The sequence below is a fragment of the Geotrypetes seraphini genome, chromosome 7 (genome assembly GCF_902459505.1).
Source record: "Geotrypetes seraphini chromosome 7, aGeoSer1.1, whole genome shotgun sequence".
In the NCBI taxonomy this organism is placed as follows: Eukaryota; Metazoa; Chordata; class Amphibia; order Gymnophiona; family Dermophiidae; genus Geotrypetes; species Geotrypetes seraphini.
Window position 1 is genome coordinate 61,097,282 of NC_047090.1, and position 24,757 is coordinate 61,122,038.

The 24,757-nt window shown below is 44.5% G+C and overlaps 1 protein-coding gene across 2 annotated transcripts in view; it reads left to right on the forward strand.

The window, feature by feature from the left end:
* Positions 1 to 1,244: 1,244 nt before the first annotated feature.
* Positions 1,245 to 24,757, forward strand: part of SHISAL1 (shisa like 1) — a 264,536-nt gene continuing 241,023 nt past the window's right edge. For both annotated transcript variants that reach the window (XM_033952580.1, XM_033952581.1), the window contains exon 1: positions 1,245 to 1,671. The gene's annotated coding sequence lies outside the window, so the exon portion shown is untranslated. The remainder of the gene's footprint in view (positions 1,672 to 24,757) is intronic.

Below are 24,757 nucleotides of genomic sequence, written 5' to 3' on the forward strand. Positions count from 1 at the left end.
AACATCCTTGTAACAAACGTTCTTTGCGCTGGGCTCGGTTTCAGCACTAATTCCGTGCCTGCCCATTCCACATGCACTGGCATATGGTTTGTGATTGTTTTTTAAAACCATAATAACCATCTATGTTTTCATTAGCTATAGATAGACCTACATTTATTTCACTTATTAAAGTCCCTCCTACCTAAAAAAACAAAAAGTACACAAATGGATAAGCGATCCAGATCTTTGCAGGAAACTTGAAGCTGTAGGTAACACTGATATCGGATGGGCGTTGCTTTCCAAAATTGGGGGGGAGGGGGGTGCTGTTTGGTTTTGTTGTTTTTTTTGCTGATTACAGCTTAATTATGGCGCTAACAACAACAAAAACCACACACACACAACTGCACATCGCGGGCTTGTTTGTTGGTTCGTTTTAAACCAGTTGCAATGGTGATAATTTTAATACTAGACCGAAGCTCTCCACTTTAGGGGCTTCGCTTGATTGAGTAAAGATTATATATTTTAGACTAACGCTCCAGTGTCCAGAAAATGTAACTTTATTAATTTTTTTTAAAAACCCAATTTTTTAGAGCAATAACACTCGTAATCCTACGAGATCCGGCAGAGAAATTATATGTAAATAGATCCCCCCCCCCCCGAAAAATAGTCATTATTCTCTTGCATGTAGACGGCTCAGAATTGAGAAAGTGAACTTTTCATTAGTAGTTTAATTAAGATTGTTTTCTATCTAGTAACCGCATCATGCCAAGGAGATATTAGAACAGCTTTCAACCAAAGCTTCTAGGGACCCATTGAAAATCTAGTTTTATACGCTCTTTTGTTTTTCTTGCAACCTTACATCTTCAACGTTTGTGATTGCTCCTTCATCCTATGAAATGTGCTATGGAACAGTCAAATACATGTTTCTATCAAAAAATACTTAGCCAAAAGTGCAAGGGAACAACCCCCCCAATGAGAGAAAGCAAAATAGATGGTGGATGCTAAGCGCGCGCAAATGTAACGTCGATCCACCCCGAAGCACTGAAAGGCAGACCGAGCCCCTATTCCTCTCCCCGATAAGAACTCAATGCTAGGGGAAAGTGGGGGTGGGGGAGTGAATGTGGCAGCTAAACAGGCTCAGTAATTGCCCAGATCCTTCAGAGCTGTCAGTGTATGTGGAGCCGCACATCCCTCATTAAGGCAACAACGCTTGACCTCTCCCTCCGCTTCAGCTGTAGGAGAAGAGCCAGCGATATCCAGTGAAGAAGAAGAACACGCAGAGAGAGAGAGAGGAAACGGCAGGGGCAGAAAGTGTGGGAGCGAGATACGGCGAAGAGACATTACCGAACGGGGAAAGAATGTGACGGCCAGAGAGCAAGAGAGGGGGGGAGAAGGGAAAGAGAAAGCAAGCGATCCTGCTCCCTTTCTGATGCTAGGATCAACTTAACTCAAGCAGCAGCTACTGGGCGCCGTCCTGCTACTTCCACGGCTGGAGCTCGTACTGCCACCGAGGGTGGCAGTAACGACCGGTAGTGAACGAAATATAGGATAAAGAAGCCATTGGAAAACTATCCCTGCGTTCTTTTTATTATTATTATTTTGCTGCGCTGCTTGTGGAGTAGCAGAACTGGCGAGTTATGCTTGTCGCCGACTGCTTCGGGGCTCGGGAAGAGGTCTCTACTTCGCTATCGGGTGAGTAGTTTCAGGAGCTTTCTTTTTGGTGGTTGTTTTTTTTCCTGGCCTAAATGTGACCTTTTCCGCGGGGAAATGCCGACAGAAGTCCTCGCGCCTTACGTTTCTATCTTAAATGTGCGAAAAGTTCTAGTGTAAACTCGGAAGGGTGAGGCTCAGGCGCCACGTCATTGTGACCTAATAAAGAGGGAAAATTAAACTTAATAGGCGCTGAACTTTTAACGCGGATTGGAACATCAAAGGAAAGTCCGATCCCAGGACTGAGGTAAAATCCGTGTAGCATCTGCTTGAAAGTAGGTAAGAGGGGTAGAGCACACCCAATTTGAGCTGGAATCCCGGCCGGCTCTCCCTTAGGAGGGGAATCCGGGGCTCCTGCACATGCGCACCAATCATTGCCCCTGTACAGTGCACAGGCCCCGAGACTGACTGTAGGATGTGAGGACAAGGGAAGGAAAATCCTTCTAGAACGGCATATGTGTTGCTTTCCTTTGCTTCACAGGCCTCTGTTCTACATTTTATTCATAAAATGCAAAGCTGCCTGATGCTGTAAACAAAATCATCAATATGGTGTTCATTGTGAAAACTTATTTAAATTAAGTTTTTCGTTAGGAGGCTGGGGATGGATGGCTCACGTTCTCCTTTATTCAACTTTAAAATAGTGTTTCGATCTTTTAATAGCGTTGTTGGTAACTAGAAAGAGAATGTGAGTGTGCTAAATACAGTGTACGTTTCTGTTTTAGAAAGAGTGGGTCGTGGATGATGGATCACAACAGTTGATTTATGCTGTTGTGTTCTCGTAGCTGAGAGTGAGGGGATGGGGGATGGGATGGGGGCAGGGGGAGGGAGCGGTCAGACAGAAGCAAAACACAAGATTAGACAGCTATACCATAGCAGAACATTTCGCCTCGCATGGAAACAGGCAGAAACTCACAAAATAGGGAATACATGACACACGAAGGACGAAACAAATCAATTTCTTCCTATACTGTGTAAAAAAAAGACATCCTGCATATTTCACAAGCTGATAGTAAAATGATCAAAGACTTCCAAAAAACCGAATAAGTAGGAAAAGTCTGCACACTACTGGGGAAAACATTAGAAACAAAAGCAAAATGTTTCCTGCCACCAGGCCATTTAAGGAGGACTACAACAATTTATTATCTCTATAGAGCTACCAGGACCCAGTTTTAGTAGAGCAGCATCACAATCTCAGTATTGTCCTTGGTATGGTATGCTGTAATTTAACTTATTTTGTACATTTTCCGTTTATTATGCCAATAAAATTCCCTAAATCTGGCTTAAGCAGAGGCAAATTGACTTCCCAGGAAGACTGCTATTTAGCAAAGAGCCCTCAGCTCCCACCTCATTTCTTTTGCAGGACTGTGGAAATTGCAGATTCAGAAATACCCTGTCCAATCTGACATTCCAGTGGCTTCTCTCAACTCATAGTTTCCGTGATGCTATCTCACACACACTGAAGATAGGGGCTGCACACCCACCCCAATCACCTGTTCCCAGAACAGCCCCCCCCCCCCCCCCCCCGAAATCCACAGTCTTGAATTATAAATAGCCCCTTTCTGCAGTAGACCATGCTCTTCCTCTCTGTGTATACTCAGGAAGGTCAGTAAAGAGCAGGGAAGTTTCCTAAAGTGCGCCTCAACCCCCTTCCTCCATTCTAGTGCTCTCACTGTTACAGACACTTGCCTAGTTGCCTTGGCAACCACAAGTCTTCCTCACTAGTTGCAAAACACTGGGAAAGCCTTGAGATTGCAGGTTGCAGTGTTGCCAAGTCTGTGGTTTTCCCACCAAATTGGGCTGTTTTTAAAATGCAGTTTTAATATTGATTTTTTGTAATTTGCTGCTTAATAAAAACAATTTATACATAAAATGCAGTTGTGTTTACTGTCAAGCAACTATGAGTTTTTCTTTTGTACAGGCAACATTTTCTGGCATTTGATGCCATTATCCTGCACAGAATAGAGAAGCAACAGAAAGGCATTATTAGGCCATTCAGGCTGAACATGGTGGGGAGGCTTCAGCCTTTCAAAATGCTTAGCCCTGCCTCTTCATTTGCAGTTACTAATGGCTGTGCAGTTCTTACCACTGTTATTCCTGTGCTGTTGTCAGCCAGTAGCTTTCCAGAGTCTGCCACTACTAACTCACCTGTCTTCTCCTTATCTGCACCAATCTTGAATATATGATGTAGGAAATAAGACTGGAGAAGAGATTGATCACTGCCAGAAGGAAACAACATTGTTACTCTCCTGCTGATCAGCTTGGAAGGATTGGGCAAAAAGGTGGTGATCAGTTGAGGAGAAGATGGAAAGATCGCATAGAATAAGGGCAGAAAGATCGTGTTGGAAAGGAGAATGGTGGATGAGAGAATAAGGAAGACAGATGGGGAGAACAAATTGGAGATGTTTGGAACCTACTATAGAGATATACAAACCAGCACCTGGACTGTTTGATTGTATATTTTATTTAATTATTAGATTAAGTGCATTTATAGTTGATATTCTTGTGCAGCCCCACTCTGTTCCTGAACACTCGAGTAGTCAATCCCAATTTCCGAGATCTCTTGTAGGATGCCTCATTAGCATAGTTTTTTATTTTATTTTATTTTTTAAAATTTATTCATTTTTATAGCCCGTCCCCACCAGGAGCCCAGAACGGGTTACAGTAGTAGGCACTTGGTGCTTAAAACTTCCCTATCTGTCCAAAAAGGCTCACAATCTAACTAAAGCACCATATTAAATATTTATTAACATACTTTCTGCTCCTCCTCTCTTACATCTAGATTGTACTCCAACTTCCAGTTTATGTTTATGCTTAATGAAAGCTTCTGTACTGCTACCAATGACTGGATAGTCAGAGCGGTCCACATAAGCTTTTATTATGGTGTTATGATACCTGAGTTTCAGGAATGGTGTTACAGTACATGAGTAAATGATGTTATAATACATGAGCTCTAATTTATAATCTCCTATAATGGTGTTACAATATGATATTACAAAACATGAGTTTCGGTAATGGTATTACAGTACTTGAGCTACACTTTATGAGATTTTCCATTATCTGTGTATTATTTATCATATACTTTACATCTGTGAGTTTGTCCCGTGTCTATCATGTATATTCATTTGGGGGGAAATTCTATATAGGAAGCCGGTTTCTGCAGTCACCTAAGAAGTAGCTGAGAATTTCAAACTGTCCTCCTATACAGAATTGTGTCTGCCCTAAGGGACAGACGCCCAAACCCACCTATCCAGCCTGATTCTCTAACTGGCACCCATGTCATAGGCACCAGTTAGAGAATTGCGCCTAATCCCTTCCCATCAGCTGATCGCGGCAAGGGAATCCCCCATTACGATCAGCTGAGTGGCCTGTGAAGTTGGCTGGCAGGAGGGATGCCTAGTTCCTCTTGCTGTCACTCCCGCTTCCCCACCCGACATTGTCCAAGGCAGTAAGGCTGCCCAATCCCTCCTGCTGCCACCCCCAATCTCCCATTGAAGTCCCCCAGCAGGAGGGATGCCCACTCCCTCCTGGCAGAACCCCTGATGCAACCCCCCCACACACCTGGTAGCAGCCACCAAGAACCCTATGCAAATGCATTATAAGGAACTCGTTAGTAATGCTCAAAAGGGAATACCCATCTCTTACCGGGCAAAATTTATCAGCAGGTCTGGAGTTGCCAGTAGCTGTGCATATGTTGTGTGAGTGTATGTGCTGCATCTATGCACAGGACACGCACACAATACATAACACCTGCACCCATATCCAGCTTTAAAAAAAACAACAACAAAAAAAAACCAAGCAGGGATGAGCAGAACTGGCGGGGGAGATCGGAGCTGTGATTAAGTGAGGTGGTGGCAATGCCGGCTCAGCTGATCACAGCTCTGCTCTCTCCCTGCTTAGAGCAGCTGATCATGGCTCCATAAGCACTGCTTTCAGGACTCACAAGAGCTGTGATCAGCCAAGCCAGCAGGGGGAGAGGGCAACAAGGAAAGAACAGCATCAAGGAAGGAGTAGTGTAGCAACAGGCAAGGGACGGCTGACAGCCCAGGGGGATCGAGAACTACTAGGCTTACTCAGAAGAGCTGAGCCTACTGCTTAGGCAGGCACAGTTCCTCCCATCTGTTACTGGACTGCTCTGAACAAAAATTGCATGCATATGATTTGCATGCTATTTGTGCCGAGTATCACCTGCTAAATTAAAATCGCTCCCAAACTAGTATTTTTTACTAGGTTGCTGGAGCTTTGAATATTGGGTTGTCAGTTTGTAACAATAACACACCACCTGTCAGGGGAGCCAAAGTTTATATTTGATTGAAATATAACAGATCATGCCAACTGTATCATGCTCTGAATGCCAGTTGCAGTGACCTGTATTTGTTATTTATGCTGCCTAGTTAGTTAACTATTTAACAATAAAATGTCCATTTCAAAATCTCTGCTGCTCGGAGCTCAGGGGTACTCGGTTGAAATTTGTTTGACTTAGGGCAGTGGTCTCAAACTCAAACCTTTGCAGGGCCACATTTTGGATTTGTAGGTACTTGGATGGCCTCAGAAAAAATAGTTAATGTCTTATTAAAGAAATGACAATTTTGCATGAGGTAAAACTCTTTATAGTTTATAAATCTTTCCTTTTGGCTAAGTCTTAATAATAATATTGTCATTTATAGCTAAAGAGACATATGATCCAGAAACTGTTTTATTTTACTTCTGTGATTATGATAAACATACCGAGGGCCTCAAAATAGTACCTGGCAGGCTGCATGTGGCCCCCTGGCCGTGAGTTTGAGACCACTGACTTAGGGGGTCCTTGGTTTGAAGAAGTTTACTGTTCTGTAATATTGTGCTTAATTTCTGGAAATGCTCCTGTCCCACTCATACCCCTCCCTTGGCCACATGTCCTTTTGAGTTGCGCATTATGAAATGTAGCTGTGCATGTTATAGAATAGGGCATAGGGCAGATCCACACATAAGTCCTAATTACTGCCAATTAAGTTCTTGTTATCACCAGTTATTGATTCGGCTGTGTGTGGCTGAGGTTGTCGGAGGCAGTTGGGGAGAGATTTGTGAACTGTGACGAGTTTTACTTCATACAAAGTTGTCATCCTATATAATAAAACCCTAGCCGCGCATGTGCACTCCTATCTGCATGCTTCCATGATCCGTAGGTCTGTGGCCACAGGAGTGCACATGCGCGAGTCCCCAGCCTTACATCTACCTACACTCGCCGGCAGGACTCGCCGCCAGCGCTGGATTCCCTGCTCTACAAAGACGGGGGTCGTAGGAGGCCCGAAATCGCCAGAACTCACAACCACATATGGCACAAACCTCCCTCCAGCGTTGGCAGCCGCAGCACGCTAAACAGGCTGCTTCGCGGCTTTCTCCTGCCGGTGAGTCTCCTGCTGGTGACGTCATCAGTGACGCGACAGAGGGACTCAACTGCAGCAGAAAGCTGCGAAGCAGCCTGTTTAGCGTGCTGCGGCTACCAACGCTGGAGGGAGGTTTGTTAAGGTCATGTCGCATGGGAAGGAGACATAAGAGAGTCACCGGGGGTTGGACTGAAGCCGGCAAAAACAGTGAATTGTGAATGCTACTGCTGCCTGATGAAGTTCAAGGAGGAAAGGGAGCAGAGGGGGAGAGAATGGCTTGGAGGGAAGAAGACATGGCAGGGCATGGAGGGAAGGAGGAAGGTATGCCAGACCAAGGGAAAAGGAAGGGGGAAAGGAAGGAGGAGATGCCATATGGAACAGAGAGAGAGAGAGGGTGGACACTGGATGGAAAGAGAAGAGAGAGCAGTGAATGGAAGGGGCAAGACAGATGGAAGAGGTAGAGAGAGGGAGACAGACACTGAATGGAAGTGTGGGGGACAGGGGGAGCAGACGTTGGAAGGAAGTGGAGAGGAGAAAGGAAAAAAGGGCACATGCAGGATTGAGGGAAGAGGATAGAGTTAGAAATAAAGATAGAGAGACAGGGGGCCAGGGAGAGACACAGGCAGAAAGAATGACAGAAAGACAGCGTCCAAGGAGAGAGACAAAAAAACCCAACAAGACAGACATCTACTCTAGCACCCGTTAATGTAACGGGCTAAAACACTGGTTTCTTTAATAAGACATTAACTATTTTTTCTGCGGCCTCCGCAAACCTACAAATCCAAAATGTGGCCCTGCAAAGGGTTTTTAGTTTGAGACTGCTGAGCTAGATATTCTAATAGCTCCAAGTGCTCCACAGATATCATCAGCTGAATAATAGTCTGATGCGGATTACAAATAATTACAAATAAAAATATCTTAAGAAAAAGGACCAGAAGGCTTTGAGCATGCGCAAATGCTCAAAGCCTAGTCCAGCCTGGCAGAGGAAGAAGGAGGATCTCTCTCGCACCGCGCGGCCCAGCCCAAACCAACGAGGGAGGATCTTCGAGCACTGGCACTGGCACATGATGTGCATTGGTGCTGGTGCCGGTGCCCAATCGGGTAAGAGTTGTATTTGCGGTGCTGGGGGGGGATGTAGGATCGCGGGGGAGGGGGAGTGACGCGAGCGGGGGGGGGGGAGGATGCCAGTTCGCAGGGAGAATGCCGGATCAGATAATCTCGGATCAGAGGGGGAGGGAGGGTGGCGCAAGCAGGGGGGAGGATGCCGGTTCGGAGTAGGCGGGAGGAGGTTTTAGCATGCGCGGTATACGCGTGTGCGCACTATATTAACATTTTATTACATAAATTTGTGTTCCCCATGCGGTATACCCGTGTGCGCGTTTTACACGGGTGCGCGGTATATGAGTGAAAATATGGTACTTAGGACTTTCAGTTTGGGGAACCATCACAGCATCACAGTGTTTCTATATCGACTATTGTATATTATATGGCCTATTAACCAAAAATTTTAAGATTATAATGAAAACCATTCTATTTATTTGTATTTTACAATGACACTTCCTTTTCTCTCAATAGATTTTTCAGGCATTGCATATGCCTTTAACAAAATCTAGGTGCCTATGATGGTTCCCCAAACTGAAATCCTAAGTAATGTGACTGTATAATTGGAGTACATAGAAACATAGAAACATAGAAAGATGACGGCAGAAAAGGGCCATAGCCCATCAAGTCTGCCCACTCTACTAACCCACCCCGATAAGTCTAGATGCTAGTGATTCGTGCTATGTAGGGATCCCACGTACATGTCCCATTTACTTTTAAAGTCAAGCACTCCGGTGGCCTCGACCACCTGCACCGGAAGCTTATTCCAGTGATCTACCACCCTTTCCGTGAAAAAATACTTCCTGGTGTCACTACTAAACTTACCTCCTCTGAGTTTAAGTGGATGCCCTCTTGTGGTCGAGGGTCCCCTGGGCAAGAGGATGACATCTTCCACCTCGACCCGTCCTGTGATGTATTTAAATGTCTCAATCATGTTCCCTCTCTCCCTGCGTTCCTCTAGAGTGTAGAGCCGCAGTCTGCTCAGTCTCTCTTCGTATGAGAGACCCTTGAACCCCAAGATCATCCTAGTGGCCATCCGCTGAACCGACTCGATTCTAATCACGTCTTTATGGTAATGTGGCCTCCAGAACTGCACACAGTACTCCAGATGAGGTCTCACCATGGTCCTGTACAGCGGCATTATGACTTCTGGTTTCCGACTGACGAAACTTCTTTTGATACATCCCATCATTTGCCTTGCCTTGGATGTGGCCTTCTCTACCTGCTTGGCAGCCTTCATGTCTGCACTGATGATTACTCCCAAATCTCGTTCTGCTGAGGTCGTGGCTAATGTTTCTCCATTTAGGGTGTAAGTTCTGCACGGATTTCTGCTACCGAGGTGCATGACCTTACATTTCATAGCATTGAAGCCTAGCTGCCTTGTCGAGGACCAGTTTTCCAATGTACGAAGGTCCTGTGTCATACTATCCTGTAAAAAGCTTTCACTTACTATGTTGCACAGTTTTGCATCGTCGGCGAATAACGTTGCTTTACCCTGTAGCCCTCGTGTCAAGTCCCTTATGAATATGTTAAAAAGGAGAGGACCCAGGACCGAGCCCTGCGGCACTCCGCTGGTTACCTCTGATGTTTCAGAAAGGGTACCATTGACCATTACCCTCTGAAGTCTACCACTCAGCCAATCATTGACCCATGCGGTTATCGTCTCGCCCAACCCCATTGATTTCATCTTATTTAGTAGCCTGCGGTGTGGGACGCTGTCAAAAGCTTTGCTGAAATCCAAGTATACTATGTCCAGAGACTCTCCTGAGTCCAACTTTCCTGTTACCCAATCAAAGAAGCTGATGAGGTTGGATTGACACGACCTACCCTTAGTGAATCCATGTTGATTAGGATCCCTAAGATTCCCCTCATCCAAGATTGTGTCCAACTTACGTTTAATTAGTGTTTCCATGATTTTACATACTATCGATGTGAGACTCACTGGTCGGTAATTCGCAGCCTCTGCCCTGCAACCCTTTTTATGCAGAGGAACAACATTCGCTGTTTTCCAATCCTGGGGGACCCTCCCCTTCTTTAGGGAGAGATTGAAGAGCATGGCTAACGGTTCCGCCAGGACCTCGCACAGCTCTCTGAGCACTCTTGGGTGCAATTCGTCTGGACCCATAGCTTTGCTCACCTGGAGTCTTGACAATTCGCTGTAGACATCAGCTGGTGTGAACTCAAAATTCTGAAATCGGTCTTCCGCGCTTGACATTGCTTCCAGATGTGGCCCTTGCCCTGGTGCCTCGCAGGTAAAAATCGAGCAGAAGTATTCATTCAGTAGTTTGGCTTTATCGGAATCTGTTTCCGCGTAATTCCCGTCCGGTGTTCTGAGGCGTGTTATTCCATTTGTGTTTTTTTTCCTGTCGCTAATGTACCTGAAGAAGGATTTGTCCCCTTTCTTAATGTTCTTTGCTAGAGTTTCTTCCACTGCAAGCTTGGCCTCCCTGACTGCTGTTTTGACTGCTGCAGACCTGGCCCTATATTCAGTGTTAGCTTCACTTGTTCCCGTACGTTTGTATGAAAGAAATGCTCTTTTTTTCTCCTTGACGAGATGCGAGACCTCTTCAGTGAACCATCGGGGTTTTTTGTTTCTTTGTTGTTTATGTACCAATTTTATGTAGCGGATAGTTGCCTCTTGTAGGGTCAATTTCAGGTTTGACCACATGGCTTCCACATTATCAGTTGCTTTTTGATCCTGCAGCGTCTGCTGGACGAAATCTCCCATACGTGCGAAATTAGTGCCCCGGAAATTGAGTACCCTCGTTTTGGTTTGTGATTTAGGGAAACCTTTCCTGAGGTTGAACTATACCATGTTATGGTCACTGGAAGCTAGCGTTTCTCCCACTGAGACCTCCGAGACACTCTCGCCGTTTGTAAGTATGAGGTCTAGGATGGCCTCGGCCCTAGTGGGCTCTAGTACCATTTGTTTGAGCTGTACTCCCATCATGGACGTCAAAATCCTCCTGCTACCACAAGTTGTTGCTGAGAGTGTGTTCCAGTCTACATCGGGCATGTTGAAGTCCCCTAGCAGAACAGTGTCCCCCCGTAGAGTAATATTTTCAATGTCTTCAATCAATTCGTTATCCTTGTCCTCTGTTTGTTTTGGAGGTCTGTATACCACACCAAGGTACAAGCACTTTTCTCCACCTCTGGCTAGGTTGACCCAGATGGATTCCCCGGTGTACTTAACATCTGTGATCCTGGTTACCCTGATGTTCTCTTTGATGTAAATTGCTACCCCTCCTCCTAGCTTACCCTTCCTGTCTTGTCGAAGCAGGTTGTATCTTGGTATAGTTGTATCCCACCCATAGGAGTCCGTGAACCATGTTTCTGATATTGCCACCACATCTAGGTTGGCATTCACAATTTCTGTTTCCAGTTCTAGAAATATATTCCCTAAACTATGTGCGTTGACATACATAGCTCTCCACTCTGTGCGTTTATTACACCTTTGTACAGAGATTCCTATCTGACTCAGAGTGTTTCCTAGTGAACCTTTAGCAGTGAGGGTACTTACCTCGGACTTAGAAGCGCAGTTTTGGATCACCACATCAGGATTGATTCTTACTGCACTGGTATATAAGTGGGTACCCTCCCCCGACTTACCTAGTTTAAAGCCCTCCGAAGTAGGCGGGCTAAACGGTGTCCGAAGATGTTCTTACCTCTGCTGGTCAGGTGAAGTCCGTCTGGCCCCTGGAGTCCCTGTAGTGCCTCTCCATGATGTAGGAATCCGAAGTTCATTTCTCGGCACCATCGTTGTAGCCATTCGTTTGTCTTCAGGATGCGTTCGTCTCTGTCCCTTCCCTTGCCCCTAACAGGAAGAATAGAGGAGAATACTACCTGTGATCCTGACTGCTTCAGCTTATCTCCCAGAGCTCCGAAGTCTCTAGCTATGTCCTCCGGCACATTCCTGGCAGTGTCATTAGTTCCGACGTGGATAAGCAGCATGGGAAAGTGGTCCCGGGGGCTGAGAAGTCTATCAAGTCTGGCGGTCACGTCCCGTATTCTGCACTCAAGTCACATATTTATGATATACTGAAAAACTGATAATTGATTAGAGTTGGGAATGGTACCGGAGGACTGGAGATAGAGACGTTTAAATGCCTACTTAATAGAAATGTGGATGAGTCGAGTCTCTTTCATTTGAAAGGAAACTCTGCAATAAGAGGGCATAGGATGAAGTTAAGAGGTGATAGGCTCCGGAGTAATCTGGGGAAATATGTTTTTTACAGAAAGGGTGGTAGATGCGTGGAACAGTCTCCCGGATGAGGTGGTGGAACCAGAGACTGTGTCTGAATACAAGAGGGTCTGGGATAGGCATGTGGGATCTCTCAGAGAAAGAAAGAGATAATGGTTACTGCGGATGGGCAGACTAGATGGGCCATTTGGCCTTTATCTGCCATCATGTTTGTATGATTATAGAAGCAGTAGCAGTACCATATTTTGTAAAACTGTTATTGGGGTACAGTTTTATTATTATACTCTCACTGTGTGTGTGTATGGTCAACCTATATAGAATCCATGGGTAACTGTGATACAATTTGTTAATTATTAGTAATTGACCCTGTTAGTGATTAAAGATAAAACAGTCTTGCTATCACCATTCTAGGAAGGTTGAAGAGGTGTAGAGTGCAAGAGGTTACAATACAGTGCACTAATGAGGTTGACCACACCACAAAAGAATGTGTGGAGTGAAGGTTGGTGTTGGTATTACCCTTTGCTCTCCTCCAGTCCAGTCCTGGTTTGTTTGTTTTTTCTAAGTCACTGGTGGAAAGGTAGAGGGAATTAATATGTTTTGTTTTCTCTGGTTTGGCTTCATGATGTTTCTAGTTCAGTTTTTGTTCACTTATTCTTGTGTGGTGAGGGTCTATTTTGCACATGTGATTTTGAGTTTAGAAATTGTGCTAGTTCAGTATGCCGTTTCTTTATGGGAATCTGTAGCAGTCTAACTTGGTATTCTATGGCAGTGTTTCTCAACTTCTTCAAACCAAGTACCCTCTAAGCCTAACAAATATCAACCGATTACCCCCCGCCCTAGCTCCACCCTAGACCTGCCCTAGACCCGCCCCTGACCCCACCCCCATAATAATAGTGCTAATTGTAATGCAATTTCTTCCATCCATTTTTCATATACACAAGAGTATAATCTTATTAATACATAATGATAACCACAAAATTAAAAAGAACACAAAGCACACTGTGCACACAGAAAATGTTAATCATCATTTATATTCGGGGGGGTTTTCAAAGAGGTCAAGGCCTGCAGATCGACTTTAAAATATACAATCAGTAACAACTATAGAAAAATAGACAAATATAGAGCAAAATATAGACGGGCAGCGATTGGCTGGCCCGGAACCTTCTCTCCAGCATCAGAATTGGCATTGAGGGGAAGGCATGTGGGCCGGCCGCTGCCTGCACCATGGCCTGGAGTTGCTGCTGTGAGGGATGGAGTGTGTCAGCTCCGGGTCAGCTTTGGGGGTGGGGGATGGTGCAGATAGAGGCAGGGAGACATCCCCGGCAGTGGCGGCTTCAGCGGGGAGCAGGCAGGGATCCCGGCGGGAGGCAGCCAGGCCGTGTACCCCCAACAGGTGACCCGCGTACTAGAGAATGACACGGGGAAAAAATCTGTCCCCGTCACCGGCCCACCATCCTCTGCACCGCCCCGTCACCGCCCCGTCACCGTCACCGCCATCCCTTTCACTGCCCCGTCACCGCCACTGTCATCCCATTCACCGCCCCGTCACCGTCCCCGCTGCATCCATATAAGCCTTTTTCCTTTCACTCCCTCCTTCCAATTTGAGCCGGGAACACTAGCGATCGCACGGTCCCCGCGGCCACTACCTGCCTGCCCGGTCGATCCTGGTGTTTGGCCGGCTCTCTCCCTTCTCCTCACCTTGGTTTGTGGGTTTTCTTTTTCGGCACCCTGCGCGCTTTCCCAGGGAGCCGCACACGCGCGGCTGCTCAGTGTTCGATCTTCTGCTCTGCTGCAACTTCCTGTTTCCGGTTGCGTCAGAGCAGAAGATCGAGGCTGAGCAGCGGCGGGTGTGCGCGGCTCTCTGGTAGCGTGCGGGTCGCTGAGGAGGAGGATCTGCGGACTGGGGTGAGGAGAGGGGAGAGAGCTGGCTGGACACTGGAATCGATTGGGCGGGCGGGTGTGAGCTGCGGGGACCGCGCGATCCTTCATGCCTCACTGCGGGGGACAAGACCATTCACCGCCCCGCGGGCGGTGAATGGCCTTGTCCCCGTCGCCGCAGCGACTGCTAGTTTTCTTCCCCGTTTTCGGCGGGTGACCCGCGGCTAAAATGCGGTGGCCGCGGGTAAACCGCCACCGTGTCATTCTCTACCGCGTACCCCCCAAAGGTACGCATACTGCGTGTTGAGAAACACTTTTAGGGCTCTGTGTAATATTTTGCAGTGCTGCTATTCAGAAACAGATTTATTGCTGTTTGAGTTTGAAAGTTAGGCCCCCTATTTAGGTATGCTTAGTGCACAGTAATAGCATTGTAGCATGTTATCTTTGGCAAGGCCATGACATAGAATATCATAACATCTTTATTTGTATGCCGCAATACCTGTCAGTTCTTCGTGATTTACAATTCTAAGAGGCTGAGACATAGTCAGGAGATACAAGTTATAAAATTGTCAAATGAGGGAGACCTGCGTAATACACAATATTACAATAATCCAGCATACTAAGGATTAAGGACTGCACTAATAATCTAAAAGAGGACGAATCAAAATAAGGTCTGATGGTATGTAGCTTCCACATAGTATAGAAGCATTTTCAAGCTAAGTAGTTAGTGTGTTCCTTCACTGGCAGGTCTTGATCTAATATTATTCCTAGAACCTTGATCGTAGGACTTAGTGGAAAAGAGATTCCCCCTAGTGCTAAACTTTTTTCGGCTGCCTGTTTATCAGGGATAGCTAGAAAGAATTTAGTCTTATCTGTGTTGAGTTTCAATTTAAATCCCTGCAACCAATGCTCTATATTAGATAGATAAACTTCACAGGAGATAATGTGCTGTAATGGTGTTATTGCACTTTAAGCTTTAGTCAATGAGGGCTTAATATGGTTGACACAGACAGGTGTAACAGGTTTGCTATATAAATTCTGAATGTCTTTGTGGCAGGTGAGAATTAATATTGGAATTGCAAATGACTTTATCAGTATTATATTTTACAATGAAAAATATAAAAATACCACATACAACTTAATGCGTAATACTCGTATTACTGTTAGTGTGTGAGAACTTAAAGCATCCAGAGGGCAGTTCTGTAAAGGAGAGCCTATATTTAGGTGTCTATCTGAGGCTTATTGAATAAAAGAAAACAGGAGATTAGTTTATAGAATTCTAGCATAATTGGGTATACGTGCACATGCGAAGGGCAATAGCAGAGCCACTTCGACAAATATGTAACCTATCCTTAAAAACTGGAGAGATCCCGGAGGACTGGAAAATAGCAAATGTCACGCCCATCTTCAAGAAGGGTTCAAGGGGAGACCCGGGAAACTACAGGCCGGTGAGCTTGACCTCGGTCCCGGGAAAGATGATGGAAGCACTGATTAAGGACAGCATCTGTGAACACATAGAAAACAATGGACAGTTAAAGTCGAGTCAGCACGGCTGCTGCAAAAGTAGGTCATGCCTCACAAACTTATTGTACTTCTTTGAGGGGGTAAGCAGCCAGATGGATAAAGGGGAATCCATTGACATCATTTACCTGGACTTCCAAAAAGCCTTCGACAAGGTACCGCACGAACGACTGCTTAAAAAACTGTGGAATCACGGGGTGCAAGGGGAGGTCCACAGATGGATCAAAAACTGGCTGGCAGGCAGGAAGCAGAGGGTTGGTGTAAAGGGCCATTACTCAGACTGGCAATGGGTCACGAGCGGAGTTCCGCAGGGGTTGGTGCTGGGACCGCTCCTATTCAATATATTTATTAATGACCTAGAGGCGGGAACAAAATGTGAGGTTATTAAATTTGCAGATGACACCAAACTCTACCGCAGGGTTGAAACCAAGGAAGACTGCGAAGATCTGCAAAGGGACCTAACAACACTGGAAGAATGGGCCAGAAAGTGGCAAATGAGCTTCAACGTAGGAAAATGCAAGGTCATGCATGTAGGGAAAAAGAACCCGATGTTCAGCTATGTAATGGGGGGAATCACTGCTAGGGGTAAGTAACCTTGAAAGAGACCTGGGAGTGATGGTAGACACAACTTTGAAGGCGTTGGCACAGTGCGCCACAGCCTCAAGGAAAGCAAACAAAATGTTGGGTATCATTAAGAAGGGTATCACGACCAGGACGAAGGAAGTCATCCTGCCACTGTATCATGCAATGGTGTGCCCGCATCTGGAATACTGTGTCCAGTACTGGTCGCCATGCCTCAAGAAGGACATGGCAGTACTTGAGGGAGTCCAGAGAAGAGCAACTAAACTGATAAAGGGTATGGAAAACCTCTCATATACTGACACTGAAAAAGCTGGGGCTGTTCTCCCTGGAAAAGCGGAGACTTAGAGGAGACATGATAGAAACCTTCAAGATACTGAAGGGTATAGAAAAGGTAGACAGGGATAGATTCTTCAGATTATGGGGAACCACAAGTACAAGGGGGCACTCGGAGAAATTAAAAGAGGACAAGTTTAGAACAAATGCCAGAAAGTTCTTTTTCACCCAGAGGGTGGTGGATACATGGAACGCGCTTCCGGAGGCTGTGATAGGCCGGAGCACGTTACAAGGCTTCAAAGAAGGTTTGGATAGGTTCCTAGAGGATAAAGGAATTGAGGGGTACAGATAGGAGTAGAGGTAGATCATAGGGATAGTCTGGGACCACTGCTCAGGAAAGTGATGGGCCGCCGCGGGAGCGGGAGCGGACCGCTGGGCGAGATGGACCTCTGGTCTGCCTCAGCGGAGGCAACTTCTTATGTTCTTATAATTAGGTGCCCACATTTCGGCACCACTTGTGCACTTTTCACAGGTAAGTGTACACTTAGATGCAGAAGGGGCACCAAAGCAACTAAGTGCTGTTCTGTAAGAGAATGCGTAAATCTATTAGAACCCTCCTCTTAATATTCTCCTTCATTCTTTAGTCATTTCTCAGTTAGATTACTGTAATTCATTATATAATGGACTCCCCCCAAAAGAACTTTACAGATTACAAATTATTCAAAACACTGCTGTTAAATTAATACATAAAGGAAAAAATTCTTGGACAGGCTGATTATTCCTTACACTTCCACTAGAATTTTAAGATCAAATACTCAAAATTTCTTACATATTCCTTCAGTCAGACATCTTTTTTATGACACTACCCATAAACGCATATTTTCTGTAAGTGCACCTGAACATTGGAATTCCCTACTGCTCATTTAAGAGACGAGGAAAACATCGATAAATTTAAAACGAACTTAAAAACATTCATATTTAAGGACGCATATAATTTGTGACCTCCTGTCCGATCAAATCAGTGACTTCCCCCAATGCAAAGATAACTAAGGACGAGTATAGCTTCCCCTCCCTTTTGTGTTACCCTCTCTCCTTCTTTTCTATAAATGATTGTAGTTCTACCCTTTTTTCCTTGTATTTACTGGTATATTAATAGTTTTATATTTTATTTTTAATGAAATGTACACCGCTTTGACAATTTTCAGGCGGTATATCAAATTCTGAATAAACTTGAGAATAGCACCTGATATTCAGGGGTGTTTAGCCAGCAGGAAATGACTCCTGCCTAAGCTAGCTAACCGCTCGCTATCTCCCACCAAACACGCAGGTCAGCGGATTGGTCAGTGATAGGCTAGGTCGCATGACATAGCAGGTCACAGCCAATATTCATTGGATCGCCAGCTAGGTCTAGCGGCCAGAAATTAAATGCCGGAACCAGATATGGCCCCAGCCTTGAATATTCGGATTTGCAACCGACCAAGGGAAATAGCTGTGCTGCCTCTCATGGTATGAATATCAGGGCCATAGTGTATAAATGTAAGAGGGGTGTTCTCATTAGAGAAGCATGGTTGGTACTGCCACTTATGTGTGCAACTTACAAAATAGTGTATGTTACATGCATCCTTGTCTCATTTAAGCACCCACAGTTACATTGGACATAAGCGTCGGAATGGGGTGGGAGTGGGGGCATAGGGGCCAAGGCTCCCCCAAAAATTGGAAGTCAGAAGAGTCAGTTATGACTCTCCCGACTCACCCACCTACCTCCTCCCTGGCCGCTGTAATTTTAAATCTTTGGGCAGCTAGCAGCGGCAATGAATGCCCCAGAAGCCTTCATTCTGCAGTGTCCTGCCTTTATGGGAAAAATTATTATTATTATGGGGGTGGGGGGTGGGACAGAGCTTTGCCCCCTCCCCCCCCAATAAAAAGCATTCCGCTGCCTATGACTCTGGGTCTATGACTGGTGCAACTGAGGGTACCTAACGGTGGGCTTGCTGATGGCGGGGTTCCACTAGCATTCTATGACAGAATTTGGGCATCCAGATGCTGTTATAGAATAAACTCTCACTACAAAGTATCAGTTCACCTAAAAGGAGGCACCTACTTATGGAATTGCCTTCATAATGGAAGCACTTATGACAGCCATAGAGCTGATGTAAATGCTTGCGCCTATTTATTTAAAAAAACTTATATTCCGCTTATCTAGAATCAGGAGATATGTGCATAGTTAGTTAGGTGCCATCGACTTGTGTTCAAGTCCTATGGACTTGATGAATTACAGATCTAAAAAGAGATAATTTTTTGTGCTAGTCCAGTAAGGTCCTCCAGCGTCATCCCCATGGTTGTTTTCAGCTATCTGATTGCAAGTCGCCCTCTTCATCTGGTTCCTTCAATCTTCCCAAACATACCCCCCCCCCCCTCCCTTATTGAAGTTGCATTAGCATTTTTTTATTGCTAGCTGCAGCGGTAAAAGTTCCAACGCTCATAGGAATTCTATGATCATCGGAGCTTTTACCGCCATGGCTGGCGATAAAAAGCGCAAACGCTGCTTCATAAAAGGAGATGATTTTTCTCTTTTGACAGTGTGACCAAAATAACTGCATCATTTGGGCTTCGAGTGACATAGTATTACTTTTGTTAGTGTGACCCTCTGCCCAGACTCCACCTGGGTTGACACCCATTTGCAAACAAAGTACAGTAGAAGCCAAGATATGCCTATAGAATAGGCATAACATGGATTATGGTCATTTAAGTACATGTTTGTGTGCACTAACAGGTAAATGACTAGAATACTGGCATTTACATGCACACATGCCACCTAACTTTAGATGGCTTCTTATAGAAAAACCCCCTTATTGCCTCGTTGTTTTCCACTGAAAAGAAATGTGATCATTTCTGGGAAAAACATGTTCAAAGTTGTGGATCCAAAATGTTGAGAATGGTCAATTTTCATGTCATGACTCTAAATGAAAATTGAGTTAATGAGTTCTGTGCTTCATTTGTTATCTAATTTACAATTTCCTATCATTCTGTGTAGCAAAAATAAACTCAACCCTTCCCCTCCCCACCCTGGTATTCAGTGCTATTTAACTGGCCAGGAACAGCTCCTGGCTAGTTAAATAGTACATGTTGTACAAACTCACTCTATTCCTGAACTCTCGGGTAGTACATAAGAACATAAGAAGTTGCCTCCGCTGAGGCAGACCAGAGGTCCATCTCGCCCAGCGGTCCGCTCTCGCGGCGGCCCATCAGGCCCACTGCCTGAACAGTGGTCTCTGACTAATTTTACAAATTACCTCTAATCCTATCCCTTGTACGAAGCTTCATTTGCATAGTTTTGCTCCTGCTCTCTTACATTTGGACTGCCCTCCAACTTCCAATTGTCTTCCTACAAGTGAGAGAGAAGAAGCTAGTCTTTTATGCTTGTGGTTTTTTTCTTTATCGTCAGTATTTTTTTGTTGTTGTTATTTTGTGTGATTTGTTTTTTGTGCTGCAGAGGATCTCCTTGTGGGACAGCTCTGGCTGAGGGAGATCACGGGCTGTAAGGGATAAAGTCTGTTTCCAGGGGGTTGGCTACTTTGCAGTGCACCCACCTGGACAGCCTGCATTCACAGTTCGGGAGATCAGGGACCGTTCCCTTGGGATCATGGCTCACCCCAGGTTTGTCCACTAGTGCAGGCTGTGTGACTCTGTGGCGGTTTATCCAAGAACATTGCTGACTGCTTTCCTCTACCCTTTAGCGTGTGCAGGTTCTGGGAAGGGTGGAGCCAGGCTGGTGGCCAAACTAGTGGCCAAGTCTCCACACCCTGGAGGGAGGCTTTTGGCATTCTTAGCAGAGTGAGTGGAGATCACCACAGATCTTTCAGTTAACCCTTACTTCTGTAACCTTAGTGTTAGCCAGATTCTGTAGATTTTTGAACTTTCTTTAATAACTTGAAGAATAAACACTTACAATTTGATTTCAAGGCAGTCCAACTCTTTATACATAATCTACCAGCACATCATATTCAAAGGGAAGCTGGGAGTGTGTCCACACACTTTGTGAGAAATAGCACTGTGCTCCAAACTTAGATATCAAACCTAAGCAAAACCTGGTGAAAGGACAATGCTAGACCCAAGTTTTCAAGCAGCCATGCGATCTCACAAAATGGATACTGTTCTCTCCCAGAAGTTAAAGAAGCAAAGGCTACTGGGGATTTGAGTCCACAGAGCATACTTTGCTTATACATCTTAGCATAAACACTCATATAATTGATTTATACAAGAACTGAGAAAATGCCCTCATAAAAGTGCATGAGTCGAGTCTTTTTCATTTGAAAGGAAACTTTGCAATGAGAGGGCATAGGATGAAGTTAAGAGTTGACAGGCTCCGGAGTAATTTGAAGAAATACTTTTTTACAGAAAGGGTGGTAGATGCGTGGAACAGTCTCCTGGAAGAGGTGGTGGAAGCAGAGACTGTGTCTGATTTCAAGAGGGCCTGTGGGATCTCTCGAGCGAGAAAGAGATAATGGTTACTGCGGATGGGCAGACTAGATGGGCCATTTGGCCTGTATCTGCCATCATGTTTTTATGTTTCTAAATTGGACCTGCCTTATAGAGGGGTAGACTAACTTTATTTGAGTAGTTGAATGTGATATGAATAGGGTAGTCTAATGTACAAGCAATTCTGAAAAAGGGGAAGCAGTTATCCCATAAAATTGATTTAAAGACAATACAATTAACCTTGAATTGAATATGTGCTTTTATCAGCAGTCAATGAAAAGCCTTTAATAAAGGCAAGGCTCTTTCAAATATATATTTTCTGAAAATCAATCTGGTGACTATATTTTGAACAAAAGTTTTACTGAAATCCTACTATCCAATGAATTACAGTAATCAAAATGAGGGATAAGAACAGCCTAAACTACAATTCTAAAATTGTCTTGCGTCAGAGCTATAATTGGCACAGCTTAAATAAATCTTCTGAAAGAGAAGATAGCCAATGGCCCAACATGAATGCACCATTTTCTCCTAACAAGAAAACAAGTAGAAATGTACATATCTACCAAAAGAATGCAGCTATAGGAGTGTCGTTCTTGTAAATCTGGTGTGAACACACTCAGTAATGTTAACTAGCACATCACACTCTTAACTCGCATCAAAGAGAGCCATCATCCTGCCATTTTGCCTGTGATACAAGACCAAACAGGGGCAGCACATCACTTAATATGGTGGCCACACTAACTCGGGATTGCTCCAATAAAAATAATGTATCTAAATTATAACTATCCACAAAAGTTCCAAATTCATAAAATTGTTCTTTAACTGCATATTCAGAGGTACAGGTGCAATTCTAGCACTGAAACCATTGCTCTATTAATCAGTATAAGTGCTGAAGTTTTCATTTCCATGATTCACCTGTGTGCTTTCATCTGCATAGATTTATATATGAAGTCCCATTTCCAATGTGCCTTATGACTAAGCATCCTGTCATTCGGTATGGAGTAAGCTTAACATCAGCATTAAAGTGCATGTTAGCTGTTCATTATGTATGTTTATTCTTTACCATGCATTGTAAACTTAAAATCTTAATAAACAAACCGTGACTAAAAAAAAAAAAGTGCATGTTATTGGGTCTTTTCTGCCCTAGTCATGTATTATTAATGTCCTTGTTAAACTTACTTGAACAAATAAACCCCTTATTTTGGCATGAAGAAAATTATGAATTGTGAACATTTATAACGCTCATTAATGGCAACTGTTTCCATGGTAATGAGACCTCAGGGTTCATCATTTATTTTCAGTCTGCTTTTAAATTCATAAAGAATACTTGAAAATCTGTATAGTTTCAAATGTTATCTCCACCAATTAAAAACCCAAATGGCAGCCCACCTGCTATCATGAACAGTAGAAAGAAGGACATATAAACAGATGGGTACTTGTATAATGATAATACTAATATTTATTTCTGAACACAAAGGCATGTTAAAGACTTTTTCAATGGGTTATAAAATGTAATAATAATTATCTGAAATTTAGTTACATACATTTTGTCCTTAATATTTATGGGCAATCTGATTATAATAAATATTTGAAAAGCATTCTTGAACTATAGCTTGCAAAATACAGATGTGTTAATAGTATGTTCAATAAAGTATAACTGTTACTAATGACCCAAGAAGACATTTGGCCTTGAGATAAGAAACATTTTTATTTCTAGATTAGGGCTTCTCAAGTCATTTTGAAGACTGTCAATCGGTATGCATAGTGAAAGTTGTAATTCTGAAGATGGAATACTAATGAAGGACTGTTTACTGAGAAAGATTTCCTCTGTGCTAATCTGACCTTAAAACATAATTTGCAAAAGTTTGAAGTATTTTTCACTAATTATCTTCCATAATCCATTTTGTTTCTATCGGGGAAATGTATAGCAAATCTAGTCCAAGGTTAATCTTTCTTGTACTTTGGCATACAATCATTTATGGAAAATAAAACAGAAGTAGACCTTGCTAAATGAATTAAATAAATAAATAAATAAAACAACCATAGTCTTTATCATTACAGTACATAGAAAGTCCCAGGGATTAAAAATGGATGCCCAATATGGCCATGTTTTTGCCATACACAGGCTGCATCAGGGGCAATGGAACTGTAATCATAAGCATAAGAAGAACATGTAAAAAACCTTGTGCAACATAATGAAACTTTAAAAACAATACTATTTGTGCCATAAAAAACATGTAAATGTCGCTTAAATATAAATGAGAGCTTAAATACTGAATAAATACTAATAAATGACCAAGTCAATAAATAATGCACACAAATAGAAGGATGGCTTACCAGCAGATGTAAAACGCAAGTTTCACCAAACTGGCAACAACTACTCAAAAAAATATAAATAACTAATTCTTTCCTTTACAAAGCTGTGCTAGCGTTTTTTAGTGCTGGCCGTGGCAGTAAGAACTCCGACACTCAGGAGTTCTATAAGCATTTGCGTTCTTACTGCCGTGGCCGGCGCTAAAAACGCTAGCACAGCTTTGTAAAGGAGAGGGTAAAGGCCCCTTTTTCAAAGACGTGGCAAATGCATCAAAGCCCATTCAATTCCTAAGTGAGAAGGTATTTAAAACCACGAATGATGAAAAGTAACCCAGTAAAACAATAGAAAACTAAGGCCTAGATTCACTAACCTTTCTTTCTGTGTTCAATCCGTGGGCGATTGCAGGCAGGCCGATGAATTCACTAAAGGCCAGCATGCAGATGGGGGCAATTGGAGGAACCCCTCGCTCCCCCCCCCCCCCCGCCACTGACCACACGGATTGCTAGTGAACGATCCCAAAGCATGCGCAGGCCATCTTATTTGTTTGTAGATGGTCTGCGCATTCTTACAGAGCTGTGAGCTGCTTTTTTACTTTTTTTACATACTTCGCAAGCCCGTGGTTTTAACCTGCTTTAAAACCACGGGCTTGCACTGTGGGAAAGGGCAGGTGAGTTGGGGCTGATAGGGCAGGCAAGTCGGGGTTGAGCAGAGCTGGAGAGTTGGGGCTGAACAGGGCAGGAGAGTTGGTGCTGAGCAGAGCAAGCGAGTCAGGGCTGAACAGGGCAGGAGAGTCAGGGCTGAACAGGGTAGGTGAGTCAACGCTAAACAGGGCAGGTGAGTCGGGGCTGAGCAGAGCTGGAGAGTTGGGGCTGAGCAGAGCAAGCGAGTCAGGGCTGAACAGGGCAGGAGAGTCAGGGCTGAACAGGGTAGGTGAGTCAGCGCTAAACAGGGCAGGCGAGTCATGGCTGAACAGAGCTGGAGAGTTGGGGCTGAGCAGGGCAGGCGAGTCAGGACTGGGCAGGAGAGTCGGGGCTGAACAGGGCAGGTGAGTCGGGGCTGAACAGGGCAGGCGAGTCATGGCTGAGCAGAGCTGGAGAGTCGGGGCTGAGCAGGGCAAGCGAGTCAGGGCTGGGCAGGAGAGTCAGGGCTGAACAGGGCAGATGAGTCGGGGCTGAGCAGAGCTGGAGAGTTGGGGCTGAGCAGAGCTGGATAGTCAGGGCAGAAAGCATGGCAGCAGAGAGCAGGGCAGTCAGAAAGGACCTGAGCGACTGGTCCCATCCAGTTGCTTCTTTTTGGATTGGCCAGCTCAGCTCAGTGTTCCTGGAAAAGTTTAATGAATCGTGTCCTTCCTACTTT